We start from the raw sequence: 16227 nt of genomic DNA on the forward strand, positions 1-16227 counted from the left end.
TGATTACTGCGTCAATGTCATTGAAATCAATAGAGATGTGTTTGACAGATTAAAGGCAGGTGCGACACGTCATGTCATGATAGTTATTGAGAAGATGAGCTTAGGATAACATTCTTGAAAACATTGATTGCTAGACGATATGACAATATATTACTGTCATCAGGCCTTATATCATGACGTAGTCCAAGTTGTCCGTAATATTAATTGCTATCTGTCTCTATTGACATTCATAAGCCATTTGATATTAATTATTCAGTTCAGTACAGGGGGAATTGAAGCAACAGTGACATAACAATGACCGTGAAACTGAAATATAGTAACATATTAACATTACGATTTGCACAGCAAAAAGTTTTCAAAGCTTCGACAGTCGTTATGATAAGGGCATTATCATTTGCCTTTACATATGTTTTCTTACTTGATCTATAACATACCTGTGCATATCTCCATTGTACACTTTCTAGAGTGAATACAATCTCTGATAAAATTGTGATATGTCACAATAATTATTTTGTCATATTGTCTCGCATTGACATATGATAATGCGATTAATCAAAACAGGAAATATATATCATAGTTACACAATCAATGACGAATTTCTACGTGGTTGACAGGGAGCTGACGCGTGATACAATACTATAATTATATGTTACATTGCTCACTGCAGATAATTCTCTATAACGTCTTGGTTTACATACGATGGTTTTATTACATATACTCCGTTTGACATGTTATTTGAAGACTGTAGTTGGTATACATTTTCGATAGGCAAAAAATGAAAATCACGATACAAACAAGAATAAACAATTCAATTGGAATTGTAAAAGTATGCGAATATGTTCAGCATCAGTTGATTACGTCATTCACCTTGACTTAATATTTCGGCATACGTGAGTTGAGAAATTACAGACTGCCTAGCAACACTATTTACCCATAACGTCCTTGATTATGTTATACAGTAACTTTTTCTTCCCATTTGATTTAATCTGACGCTTTTGTATATTGTGTTAGGTCTGCGAGTCCTTCAGGCAAGATGGAGAAGATCCGTGTGTAAATAATCCTTGTCAACCACCAGCTGCATGTCACCCATCATGTGTTGAATCGGGGTATATATGCCTGTGTCATTCTGATGTATTCACTGGTCCTAATTGCGATGTGGTGAATGTTAAAATTGGTACGTTAGTAGTAAGAATTAAAACAACGGTGATTAAAAATAAAAATTAATGTAGGTATTGTTTCTGATCCAAAATTATTATGTTCATATTTGATATACACTCATACGACATAAAAGTAAAGTTAAGTATTTATTATACTCTACGCAGCTCAAAAGAACAGTGAATGTTACTACGAGGAGAATGGCAGTGACTATCGTGGACATGTCAACGTTACAGAGAATGGAAGGACATGTCAAAACTGGTTAGAACGGTATCCCCACGCCCACTCAAGAACACCTAAAAATTTTCCTTCCTTTGGACTTGGAGATCACAACAAATGTCGCAATCCCGATAACAATTTACGGTTATGGTGTTACACAACTGATCCACGGGTACGGTATGAATTCTGTGACGTTGAACAACCATTGGAACCTTGTACATATGGTATGGAAGTATTTTCTTTAAAACTGTGCATTGAAATATTAAATAATTATGACATTTCACAATTTATTTAAGCAAATAAATACTTTTCTACGAATAAAATAGATGCAAGATTTTGACCTAATTAGATACATTGTTCTGTTAACTAACTAACTAACTAACATTAACTAACAAACGTTGTTGATATATATAATCTAGTTGTGCATCTTGGTATTAACCGCCTTTAAATAATGAAATGCAGACTTCCTAGTACTGAATCCCACAATCAATACTTTCTTCCAATGGCACTGGTAATTGATTAAGTAAATATCTTTATAGCGGGCTCCATAGCTGACAATCATTGAATCTTCACCATTTCATATTGTTAAGCTTCGATTATCTTACAATACATTGACGACCTCTAAAAAAAATAATTCTGAAATAATTTATTTCACCATAATAACCAGGCATTACAATTATAGTAGGTATGTTAATTATAGAATCAATTACTACACATTCACAAATTTTGTCTGACAAATGAAATGATGGACAAGTTCAATATTGTTAAGAGCTTCCGTAAATATTGTGCATCTGCCATTGAGTTACAACCTCAGATTAAAGACTAGAGACAGTCACCTAATTCTGATAACACTATTTGCATGCAATGTCGTGATTTAAATATATTATTTAATATAATACGAGGGCAACCAGTTTTCATCTTATTGTAAGCTTCAAACTTACGGTAGACAATTGCTTCCTGTCATAATTTAAATTACACACACACATGAAGCAAAATCGTCAGTGGTATTCTTGTCGTCGTAAAAAGCGAATAAGACGCTTTTTTAGACTGTTGCATGATTTACGCATGCGCCATAGTTATTCAATTGCACTTCAGGCGAAGATTGCGTAGGTCATTGTTATTCAACGTCTGAGTCAAAAGTGCGAATGCAGTTGGGAAAATACCAACTTCATCATTTACACATAGAATTTCAAGTCAAGTTGGATATGTTGCTAAGGAACCATATCGAAGACGACGCTCTTTTCCCATGATACATCTTGTACATAAAATATTAACCTGTAATACTGGAATGTAGTGTTTCCCTTCCTCTCCACGCAAATATATAAATCGTTGACTTTGAAAATGACCATCCAGTTATACTGTTATTATCTGTATAATTACTATGTTCCAGAACTGCTTTCGTCTAAACCCCGGAAAATGTTGTAAATAATAATAACATAATGAATTGTTGCTCAAGTTTGGCATGTATGAGCCGTTGAATAACAAAAGTTACGGACACAAGCTTCTGGTCAATCGTCATGGCTTGTTCACAATACCTCAAGAAAATGTTGAAATAACGCATGAAATAGTTGATAAGAATAATAGGACTGTACCAAAGTTGTAACTGTCACAAAACTAGAATTTGGATCGTCTATTTACTCTCTTTTCGGATTGAGCATCATAGAAGTTTAATCACTACAAGGATAAAACATTCGAAAATATTTACACCTATCTATCACGTACTTTGACAGACCAGCCAGCAAACATATCCTACATTGGTTGTTACCGTGCGTATGATAGTGGTAACTGGATTGCGATTTCACGGGAAGAGTTCACACCTGGTAGATGTATCAGACACTGCGCACAATATGGTTTACTATTTGCATCAGTGAGAGTGATTGGTGACGTCAAATGCTACTGTGACAACGTGTATGCGCGAACACAACCGATGGATGATTCTGATTGTACCACACCCTGTCCAGTTAATACGAATTATTTATGTGGCGGTACAGACAGTGTATCAGTGTACTATACTGGGATATGTACGTATAAGGACTACATCGCTTCTAACTTCGTAAAATTGTATGAATACATTTCGGAATGATTTTTATTTATACTTTGTTTTGTATTTATTCACGTTTATTTATTTATTTTTTCACAGCATTTCCGGAATTAGACATGTGTGAATTCGGAGATGAAGTCGGTTTACTTCATAACGAACAATGTATATGGTTTTCTATTGAAAAGAAAACGTGGATGGAGTCTGAGCAGGACTGTGTTTTACGTGGTGGACATTTAACAAGGCTACAGAACAAGGAAACTCTGGTACGTCTTGTTATATCACGCATTGTATGTTCACAGTTAGCATATACTTCTCATTGCGCATACCCTACTTACTTCGCTGTTCAAAATGATGCACCTGGAACTACATATTACGTTTTAGATTTATAAATGCAGTCATATTTTGTATTAATCACCGCACCAAATACACTATACAATATATTCTATAATTATATGGCATATGTGACACTTGATTTGTGTTTGTACAAGGTAAACGACATGAATCCATATCAACCAATCGACCAACAGTCACAAGCAGAATACGTAAACACCAACGTAATTATCTTAACTTTATTATTGCAATGCTATTTCTAATTTTGAAACATTTTGTTGTAAAATTTGTCTTCAAATATTAAAAAGTGCTCTTCTTTTTTTAAAAAAAAAAAAGGTTTGTCTTGTTTAGAAAAACATAGAAATAAATTGTTAATGAATTAATGTAGCAGGAGCATTTAAATGACGAGTAGTCATAGTCAAGGATGTCACTATATTTAAAACGGTCTCCATAGTAATTACTTTGGGGTGTCATCCACATCAAAGGGTAATCTGTACACTGAAATCGAGTTGATTTTGTCACAGAACATATTTGGAATTTGGTGCATCCAATTGTTAATGTTTTAATCCGCACTGACCTATCTAATTAGTTAGATATGGTCATTATCCGTAGTTGTATTAGAGGTATTACCGATACAAATAATGTGTTTTTTATAAATAGTTAGTATTCCCAGGTGGGGAATTATTTCAACAGGAAACCGGTAATTCTTTGCATTATTGCATTCCCAAGACAGAAAACGTCCTCCAATTTGAATAGATAACTAATATATATATATACGAGTTTCCTTGACCTGTTCAATACATTGGTTACCACTTACAAGTTGCCGAGTTAAGTTTCGGGAATGTTAAGCTTCATTATTAGAACTAAACCAATAAAATCTTGAACAAACGTCCACTTTTTGAGGAATTACTTCATCGCCGTGAAAAACAAAAACTAATTATAGTTAATGTTACGAAACGAAAACGATTGTCACCGTTTCCTGTATTTGGCACGCTACACACAGGATGAACTCATTTGATTATTTACGTCATAGTATATCTATTATAGGATAGTACAACTGCATTCGTGCCTGATGTACGAATATTGACTAACTTAAACCTCCGTAATCATCTTTTAAACTGAAAAAAAATCATGTAATAGTGCTTCGTTCGAGGTCGCGTACTTAAAACAGGCAGCAGTCTGGACAAGCGTAGTTATGCATTGGACATACTAAGTTATGCTTCTAAAAGTATTGCTGTTCAACTAACATTTTATTAATCTTTAGGAAGCAATTGTCTACCATACGTTTTTAGCTTACGGTGGATTGAAAACACGTTCTTACTGGATCGGTGCTAATGACTTGGAGCATGAAGATCAATTCATCTACAATGACAATGATATGACTATAGTTGACACAGAAACGGAGTTATTTTACAGAGGCGAGCCCAACAATGGAGGAAAACAACACTGCCTAAGTGAGTAAACAATTCAATGATATTCTTTTCACATATATTTACGCTTGCAATAATTTAATACACACCACAACTAGTGATTCAATCATAATTCTATCAGTGGGTATTTCAATATTCGCTCGAACGTATTGATGATTTTATATGTGTGTTTGTAGTTATGGCAGACCAATTTGGGTTGAGGATTGACGACCTCCAATGTTATTTGCCAATGCACTATATATGCACACTTGATAGCAGTGCAGGTAAGGATATACACATATATATATATATATATATATATATATATATTGTTACTATTTTGTTATCTGCCTTGCTGCAAAACAAACAGTAAAAAAAGTAAAACAGTGAACACATTCTAGCAAGTCAACATTTGAAAATAGGTTTGGTCTCCGTGGTAACAAAACATTCACTGAATATTTCCAATTACAAAATATTTAAATATATATGTATTGAACAATATAAAACCAGCTATGGAATAATGGTTTAAATGCACAATGACTATTTATATGTTGGTAAAAAATCTTGTGCTACAATGGAGATCTAATGACACGTGATTGGATTTGGCACGTGATTGGATTATGAATGTTTCGCTCCATGGAACAATGTGATTATGTTTCGTGCATTGATTACAGATGGTGTGTAGTGTGAACAACACTGTCGTGCCAGGAACATTTTAAAGTGATATTTAGTATTAGCTGTTTTAGCTACTATAATATCTTGTTGTATTCGATCCACACAGTGAGCTGTTGAACGCACAACATAGTTAGTAATTTCATTCAGCTTTTTTCAGTCATAAATCAAGACAAATTAAATGCAAACAATATAGAGAATACAGCGAATGATCTCTTTCTGTAATATTCTTGTTTTTACTGTTTGTGTGCGAATGACATACATTTCGTTATGAATTATTCTAAATATATTTCTTAATTTTCTAAGTAAAAATATGTCGAACACTAAAAGCTTTTTACGCAGTGTTAAAGTCCCTAGCATATCCTGTATGCCCACTGACAGTCTATTGCACTATTCCCCTCAAAACAACTGAATTTAACATCATTTTGAGCCACCTGAATAAATATCGAAAAATGAAAAAAAAATATTTATTCAGTTAAAACACATAAATGTTTATATTTTTGGACCCACTATCCAAGTGTAACAAACCATACATTTCTGCGTCAACGTGTAAGTATAATATGGTGCATATAACATAATAAATTACATGTATTTCTAGACTCCTCGTACGATGATTGTGGGGTTGAAGGAAGAGGCGTTTTGCATAATGGAACTTGTTTCCATCTCATCAAAGAAGAACATAATTGGGATTATGCAAATTTGGCATGTACCCGAGTTGGTGGAAGACTTGCAACAATAGTAGACAGAAATACACAGGTAAAGTTATCACAGATGGAAGTATGTGTGGAAAAAACAGAGCATTTCTATTTCAGTTTCCTATCAGTCACGTCTCAGTTTTAATAGCACGTAGCACTTCCAATCTCTACACCCTGAAAATGAAAAAAAGCAAATCTCTCAGAGAAACAAACAGTAGAAAACCTTCCAGAAAAAAGACAACCACGTACTGACCACTGATTTAGCTGTAACAACAGGCAGTAATGAGTTTATACATCATGCTAGAATTGAAAGATATATAAATATTATGCGGATAGTAAATTATGCAGATTTGTACTGTATAATTGTTATCTTTTCGTGCATACTTTGCGGTATTCTCGTATTAACCTAATATTATGATTAGTTGACAACGTCAACATTCATATTGTTCTTTGTTGGTTTGATAAATAATTGTATACTAAGCAGCGAGATGTAAAAACTCATTAATGACGCAGAAATTAGTCCGGAACAATAGTTTAAATAATAAATATATATAGAATGTATTCGTATATCATACCTGACATAGTGTATGAGTTTGGTACGATATAATCCACATGACGAAAAGACTGGATTATAAAGGTATGGGTCATCGATGATGGTACAATTGAATATATGAATGCATACTGTAGGCAACAGCAATATTCATTGCATAAAACTTTCATCGAACTGGCCTATATTTATACCGATTACCACTCGACTATTATACAAACATGTGCTTGTGGCATCCAATAGTAATTGTTCAATTCTGCGTATAATACATACTGTCAATCACCTGTTAGTCGCTATGTCTTGCGGGTTATTTTACAAACTGTTTTTTTACATGCAGGCTTCCCAATATGTAATGTTTGTCTGTTCTGTCCCACTTGACCTTTGTTAAATTACACTGCTTATTATGTTGTTTGCGAAACCTTCAATTTATTCGTGATCAAGTAGTATGTGCATAAACTACATAAACTGCTTTCATTGTTCAGTTGTACGTCAATTGAACAAAATTATTATCTACAATCCTCTGTTAATGGTTGCTTTTATAATGGAATAATTACTTTCCTAATCATTTTTTATATATAACTAGAATTCGAAAAGACAGGGGCATGCTGTATTACGTTAATCGTCAATCGGTGATTCTCAATTGCTTTTAATTCTAGTTGTTTCTCAGACATCTAGCATTATTGAGTGGGAGTACTGAAAGCTGGTGGTTTGGACTACACTATGACGCTGATGAAAATGGAATGGTGTATTCGGACCAAACACTTATTCAGAATAAAACAATGTTTACCAGCCAGACAGCACAATCTGGTAACTGTACAGGTAAAACGCATCGTTAACGCATCAATGTTAAATGCCACAATGTCCATAATAGTATGAGGTTATTACGAGGATATATCAAAGTATGCACGAAGACAGTGCAGCGGAAGTGCACGTCGGTCCATGCGACGGCGTACTGTCTGTGTGCATACTTGGAGCTATGCTCGTATACAACTTACACAGAGTCAGCGAACTTTTTTGTCTGGACTTCGGTGAAACCCTGGTGGCAGCAATGTTTGTTTTTATTGTTAGAGAACGCTTACGTAATCATTCCATATTTTGGATTCGCATTTCATATTATGCTAGGATGAAAATACCCCATAAAAAACCGGTGACAAACAATAATATATATAACCCATAACACCATATTTATTGAAAGAATGGAGATGTTAATGTTCTGTGCATAATTTACATTCAGATAAGGGTATATGATACTTTGTGCTCACACGTGGATAACACGATAGGCAAACAGCGAAGTAGCAATCTAGTATGTTAATGTGTCCCACGCGTTCGCCAATTGTGACCAATAACTCCACACAACGTCGTTTTGATTGTATTTAAGACAGCAAGAGTACTTAGTACAAATTCTAACTATATTAAAGAATAACAGAATAAATATATTTATTTATTCACTGACTAATATGCAGTGGTATTTCCAGAAATGTTCATTCGTTTCGTAATTACTTTGATAAGAAGAGAATACATCTATGTAACTTTGACAAATTAGTAATATCTTTTACCATTACCATGCACATTTAGTGACAACATTTCATTGATTTACATGGTGATGGTAAGGAATAAGTATTATCTCTCACACATTTTTCACAATTTCTAAGCATCACAATCAAATATATAATATCACTAAATATAGATTAAACAAAGTTATCCCTGCTGTTTGGATTGTGTCGTTTCAGTATTGGACTATAAGTACAACTATTCTTGGAAACAGGCCGACTGCGCTGACAACAATTTCTTCATTTGTCAGGAAGGTAGGTGATCATTTTGCAAGAAGATTGCAGTGGTGAAATTCTGAGTCTGTAAATTTGCTTGGAGACCTTTTAAATACTAGGCAATTAGGGACAGCTCATCTTAAACATATACGTGCATTGACGGGAATAAGTCAGTTGTGTTGCGGAAAGTACTACATTTTGCGACGAGAATAAATTAGTATAACTCAGTATCGTATTACGTCTCTTTGAAAAAGACGCAATTCCCCCCAAATATGAATGCATCGTGTACTCACTACTGTGTATGTGGCTGCGCATTGAAGTCGAAACTATATCCCATGTGTTGGCCGGACACGCTAATCCTTGTGACACATATCTGGGGTTCTAGTAGAAACATATGCAAGTCATTGTTCTTATTATTTACTCACTTTGTGAGTAAACAATGAAATTATTGTCTCTTAAAACGTACAGAAATGAGTCTGAGCTTTGTGATGGTTTTGATACTTTTTATAACAATTTTATTATTTGTTAAAATACATTGAGCTACTAATTATATGTATCATTTATGACTGAATGAAATGTGAGTTCGACACTGGATTTTATATTTCCGTGCTTGCAAATCAGTTCGTAATTTTTATTGGCAATACATTCAATACGTATTTACTTGTCTCCAATTATCTTCCCTCCACTCCCGAAACAACCATTCGTTGCACTCATGTTATTCTGAACAATTGTTCTTTCATTTTATTCCTAAGATTGTTTGTTGCAAGTGAAAACAAAATTTGTATCATTTTTTGTATCATTTATTATAATTTTTCAGATATCAAAGCTGATACAGGTTGTCCATATGGTAAGCAACTCAATACAGAATACTAGTATTCCAATGATGCAATTATTTAACTGGGTGGGGGAATAAAATGAACATTTTATTTTATACGTGCCTAATCATGTTATGATATATGCGTACTGTCATTAATTGAGCTAACGTAAAATTACAGTCATAAATGACAATTCTATTTTGGTTTGATGACCAAGTTTACTTGCGTTTATATATATTTAACAATTCAATAGAGCCCACAAGAAATAAGAGTATATAAGAACTTCTTCAAATGTTTGTACTTCTAATAATGACAATTTAGTAATATTTTTCACTTGAATATATTATCGTACAAATTTACGTTTGTGTATCAAAATATTGGTCACGTGATCACATTAACCAGTTGATTGATGCATAAAATTATTATGTCGACAATTATATTGCTTAGTTACAATAACTATGTAGCAGTGTAATGTACAATGCCAACTCAGTTATATATGTGTTGTCCTTGAATTATAGGATGGGAAATGTCAGAAGCCAATATGTGTCATTTATTCTTGAAAGACTCGTTTTCGGGAAGTTATTCGCAGAGCCTCCAGGTTTGCGAAATGTGAGTTCAACTATAATAAACAGTATAAGCCGTTAGGCGTTAAGTTTTACTATTAGAAAAAGTTTATGTAAAATATTATCTGTGCTTGTTATGTCAACTTATGTATCTAATCTGCAATCGCAATCATCAATATTGTTTCCTCTTCAACAGAGCTGGCGCCTCATTGGTTAACATAAGTAACGAACCAACTAACCAGTTTATCGTTGATCTTATACAGAGTTCATGTGTTAACTGCAGTGGTTATGCATGGATAGGTAAGTAACATAACCTACTTCATGATGACATAAACCATGTTCACTAGTGATGTATGGATTAGAAACTAACACTTAATGTAGACAAGTGTATGGCCATCTTTTTCACTACCAAGAGAAATGTTACTAGTTATGAACATTTTAATGACAGGGCCTTGCTAGCCAGTTCAGAAAAGGTTATGTATCTTCGTATTTTATTGAATTGCAATGTGTAATGTAATGTGTCCAATGTGTTCAATCAGGATTTATGATTCTTGGCTTTATAAAACGTGTTCTGCATTTAAAAACTTAAAGTCACTTGTCACACTTTACAAATCTCATGTCGGAACACTTCTAGAATACTGTTCAATTATGTGGTCCTCCTGGCAGAAATCACAAATTGACCATATTGAGCTAGCGTGTACAGAGTATGCACTTTCATGTTTTAAATCTTCAATTCCTTACGAGCGGGAACAAGTATTTGTAGCATTGTTTATGTTAACTCATCAGATCTGTATCCAAGAAGATCGTATTTGCACATAGCCGTTTTTATAGATATGTAATTTCAAATTATGACTGTCCTGAAACCTTAACCAAAATCAATTTTTACACATCAACAAGAATATTAAGTAATCCCATTTTATGAATAGAGCGGAGTCGGACCAATCTCTTTACATTCTCGCCACTCAAACTTAGCATCAAAATGTGTTTTTACAACATAATCCATTCAATCATAAAATAAAGTACGCAGGTGTGTGTCAATTACATTGGTTTTAACTCTTAGAAGAATATTTTAAATGTAGACAAAATATGTCATGAGTGGTAAAAATGAAAAAAACAAAACAATTTGAATTAAGCGGTGTATATTTCATTATGCATGTAATGATGCACAGTATTTTCATTTGTCGTTGTAGGTAATTTGGTTGAAGACTCCAGTAACCGTTTTGAAAACTGGGCGTTTAATAATATCACATATGAGAACGAGTGTCCGTCTATTGAAATAACAGAGGGGGTTTGGTACACAACAAATTGTACAGATATTCTTCCATTCGTGTGTTCGATATCTGCTATTACATAGAAACATGAAATGTATAAGTGTATAATATCTATACGCCCACTTGTCATACATAATTATATTACGGGTTCTATAATTACACAAAATAATGAATTGCGCATTGAATGGAATGATATACTATATGTGTCCCTATTATCGGATTATAATTACTTTACTAGCATTCTATTTCCGGGGTTCAAATGCACATGATGTTTTGTCTGATTGCGCCATCTATATTAACTCGTTAAAAGTTGGTTCATCATTTGAATGAACGCATTTTTATTTAAATTGTTCTAGGTATATCACAGCCAGTAGGAGATTTAGACAGCATAGTTAGGGGTTATTTATGCAAACACGCGCTCACACACACAGTTCACGAATGTCATTTGTGATAAGAGTAGATGAATGTAAGTTTAGTATTGAATTATATTATATTATAAGCCCAAGTTCATTGATAGATTTTAGTATAAATAAAATTACCTTCCACTTCCATCACTGAGAACTTGGCCAACTGGAAAATCTGAGAAAGCTTCGTTCTCGGTAAACGTGATTGTCATGATGCGTTTTTGTCATAGAATATTTGTACTACCAATAGAAGAATGAAATAGCTCGCGTGTATTATAGTGTTTTCCTTGTAATTTCATATGCTAATTGTTTTTAGTTGATACATTACAAATCGTGATGAAGTTAGATATTATTTAAAGATCGTCCCCTTGTAAATATGAAAACAATATATATTATTTGTAGAGTTCAGAAATAACAAGTAAATACAACTGGATCAGCTTTCTATTACCGGTGTCTGAGTAGATAAATACACGCGTGGGCTTTCCGCAAATCAATAAAGATATTATTGACACTGTGTTTCTCTTGTTTTTCAATCTCATATTAAATTATTACTGTGGCGTTAAGGTCTAACCCAAATAAAATTAAGTTTTTAAGCCAACCGGTTAATTTGGGTAACGATTTCTACAAAATACGCATTCTAATTGTCAATACTTTTATTTACGATGTAATGCATTATAGTTCACTATATTTATATTAATACAGCAACAGGTATTTTACGTGGTATTCTCCTCCTACCGTATCAGGAAATGCGTATTCATAATATGGAATGATTACGCATGTAAGCGTCCTCCAATAATAAGAACAAACATGGCTAGCTGCCACTAGGGATTTGACTTGACTACACATAAATAAATTGAATCTGTTCCAAACTTTTCGGATTTCGGCATTCCTATGGGAGAAAAAGATGTATAATATGAGCGTCGGTCGATCGTGCACACTTTTCGGTATCCTCGTAATAATATAATATATAGTATACTAATAGTCTGGAAGCTACTTCTCAAAAGCCTTCGGAAAAAGTTTTTTTTTTGGAGGCAATCACAATCCAGATGTGTTTCATCGTTTTGACATTGATATCAGTCTAATTGAAGATCAAGTTTTGGAAATTCGAGACTGCCTTGAGAAAGACACAGTCAAGGTGGTTCTGCTGTCTGAAAACTTCTAGACGCTCTTTACACTGTTTGAAGACTGGCGGTATAACGAGAAAGGACCATGTTCTTTTTCTGGAGCAACATTCTAAGGATGGTAGGGATATTGTTAGCATTCATCAAGGCTGATAGAGTAGGCAATTGAGCGATGCATGTTGCAGCATACTACCTTTGCACCATGAGGAATCTTACTAATACCCACCCTGCAGTGCACATACAGCTAACACATGGTCAGTTTGGCGTTCAACAATCAAAGAAAATTCCATTTGAGAAGATTCCAGAGGAGCAATCTGTTGAGGAAACAATAAACAAGAGGAGCAAATTACCAGGATGAATTGTTGGAAAAAGCTGAAATCCAGATGCAGCAGGGAGATGGATTGAAACAGCTTACCGCTCACAGATAACTGAAAACATCAGAAGATATTCTGGCATATCAGATGAATGCAAGTGGCTCTACAAAGAGGCAGGACCCTCCCGGATACAAACAGATGAGAAAGATGTGAGACAGGTAGTCGAGGTTCTTGCCAGCATGTTGAATCCATTTTCCGAGTCAGAAAAGTTAAGTCAACAGGGGGCACAAAACTGTTGTTGCACTGCAAGTAAATTGCAGTTGTCCTGTAAAAAATCTGACACTGATGTGATTGTCCTTGCTGTGTATTTTTAAAAAGGAAATTGACATTTCACTGATTACCAACAGACTGGGTACTCAAAAACGATGGAAGTACATTGACATTCAAGCTATATGCAGGAAACATGGAGAATACGTCTTCAAGGCACTTTCTGATATGCAGGCATTCTCAGGATGTGATACAACAAGCAGTTTCTGTGGCAAAGGAAAGGAGACATTTTTTGAGTTAATGAAGGAAGATGCATATTTCATGTCTGCCATGATAGATCTGGCTTTACATTACGGCAGACCTACTGACCAAATGTGAAACGGGCCTGTGTTGCATTTTAATGAGCCAAATGCAACCAGTGTGAATGAGGTAAGGTACAGTTGTCAAATGGGGCAGATGCTCATGAAACACGAGCCAACTCAAGATTCCCTGACATTACACACTCGCAGAGCAAACTGTTAGTTCTACATATGGAATTCACTGAATGCCTCATTTCTAACTGTGAGCCCCAATGGATATGATAGAAGGAAACACAATAAAAATCCTTTGGATGACTCAAGATCGAGCACCAACAGCATTGCTCCTGTATCTTCCTGAAAAATAAACAATCACGTAATATATACAATTTTCTTTGAAAAAACAGCTTTGTTGGTTATTTATGAATTTACAAATTAGCTAATTAACATATAGGATGTCATAAATAATTGGGCTAATCCGCGATCTACATTTTGGTACCGACTTTACATCTGAATCTTCATATGTATTGTAAATATAGATCTTTTAATGAATTCATGATATTTTCAGGTTGCCATAGCAACATGTCAATTTTCGCCTCTTTTAGGGCATTTTACGTCCTAAAAACAGGCATTTTGGAAAAAGTCAGAAAATTCTGCATAAGAAAAGTCTGTTTCCACAATGTTTTACGTGTGGTACAGCTACACTCCAAATTCTTGGCCTTAGATTCCAGACTAATCCTGACATTGTTTCTTTCATATTAAAAATTTAAATTCGTTGAAAAGTTTGTACATTCATTGAGGGTAAAATGTTTTGAGAAAAATCTAAATGTAAAAAAAAGAGAAAAAAAAAGTATTTTAATGACAGAAAGTTTCACGTATTTTCGTAACATATCTAATCTTATGATATATGTGGTGTTTTGGGACAACCAACAATGTAGTTAAAATTCGAAATAATACTACTTTCAACTTCTTTTAAACCCAGTTATTCTAAAGATCTGATATTCATATTTTTGTTTAGCTTACATTTTTGTTACAGGCCAGTGTACTGGCCAATTTTGAATGCGACTGGTTTTTCATTCTAATATTTGGCGCCATGATGGCGTGTTTTCATGTCTGTAGTTATAACACCATAATCACCTTGGAGTGTAATTTTTCAACCCAGGTAAAATATTGCCTGCCATGTATTTCAAAACGTTTATTCTCTGGTACTTCATTTGAGCTAAAATAAGATTTAGACCGTCGCGGGGAAGGTTATGCTCAACACATTTTAAGGTACTATTATGTGTTGTGATGTATAATGTAATCACTGTTTGGAAAACCACAACAAAATAATACAGCACGTCATAGAACATATAGTATACATTCATACATAACATTACAAAAACTTGCTATCGAAGTAGTCAGATATGCAATTGCAATCATATTTAGTCGCATTCTGTATTCATGAACAGCCGAGTAATGTTATTACTCTGATATCATTGTCATTCAAAGATACAAACTTATCAAACATTTCTCTACCATACCTTTTGCGCCACATAACAACGCACGAAGTTACAAGATCCCCGGCTCTGTCGATCGAACTAGTTATCCTACAACCCACCATATTAGAAATAAGTGTATTGATGACGTCACGGAGGTGTTGGGGTGCAAGAACAAAAACACAGTGTGGCGTGATAGTCGAGAGAGTCGAGATATATGAGAAAAAACATTAATCATTTGATTCACATACCAAATGAACCTAGTCGACCTCAACCTGTTTATGTGTTTGTGATACAATTTAATAGGGAGACCTCGGCACAAAGACTGCGTTTATCCGTAAAAAGTCAGCAATTATGTCAAGTACATGTAAATGTTTCAACGGTTTTAGTCACAGTCACTGGGGTTCTAGTTATCAAAGATGTCTCAATATCACCTAATTGAACGAGCTGTAGGTTATATTTGATTCACACACACTGTTTATTTCGTACACTACGCTAACAGCACAATACATGTTAGACTAAAGTGGGGGTGCACATCGTCTCCATGGTTCCAAACAAAATTATTCGTCATTGTCGCTGCAGGGTTTGTGATTACGTCGTAAAAAGAAAATCAATTCCCGTGTATGAACATTACAGTAAAAAGGCGGAGGAACGCTATTTTCGTCGAAATCGGCCACTAAGGCATAATGTTATGTAGGTCAATTCTGATGTCACAACGTGCATTCGTACTTTGATCAGAACAGTGATAAGTTGTTTATATATCGTGTAATTAAACTGATTTAAAATCACTGATATGCCTGCCATCTGACGTGCGAATGCGACTCGGAAAAACCCCTATAAAATACCTATTGCGAAATGTTGTGA

Source organism: Saccoglossus kowalevskii, chromosome 12 (genome assembly GCF_978046115.1).
Source record: "Saccoglossus kowalevskii chromosome 12, keSacKowa6.1, whole genome shotgun sequence".
Classification (NCBI taxonomy): domain Eukaryota; kingdom Metazoa; phylum Hemichordata; class Enteropneusta; family Harrimaniidae; genus Saccoglossus; species Saccoglossus kowalevskii.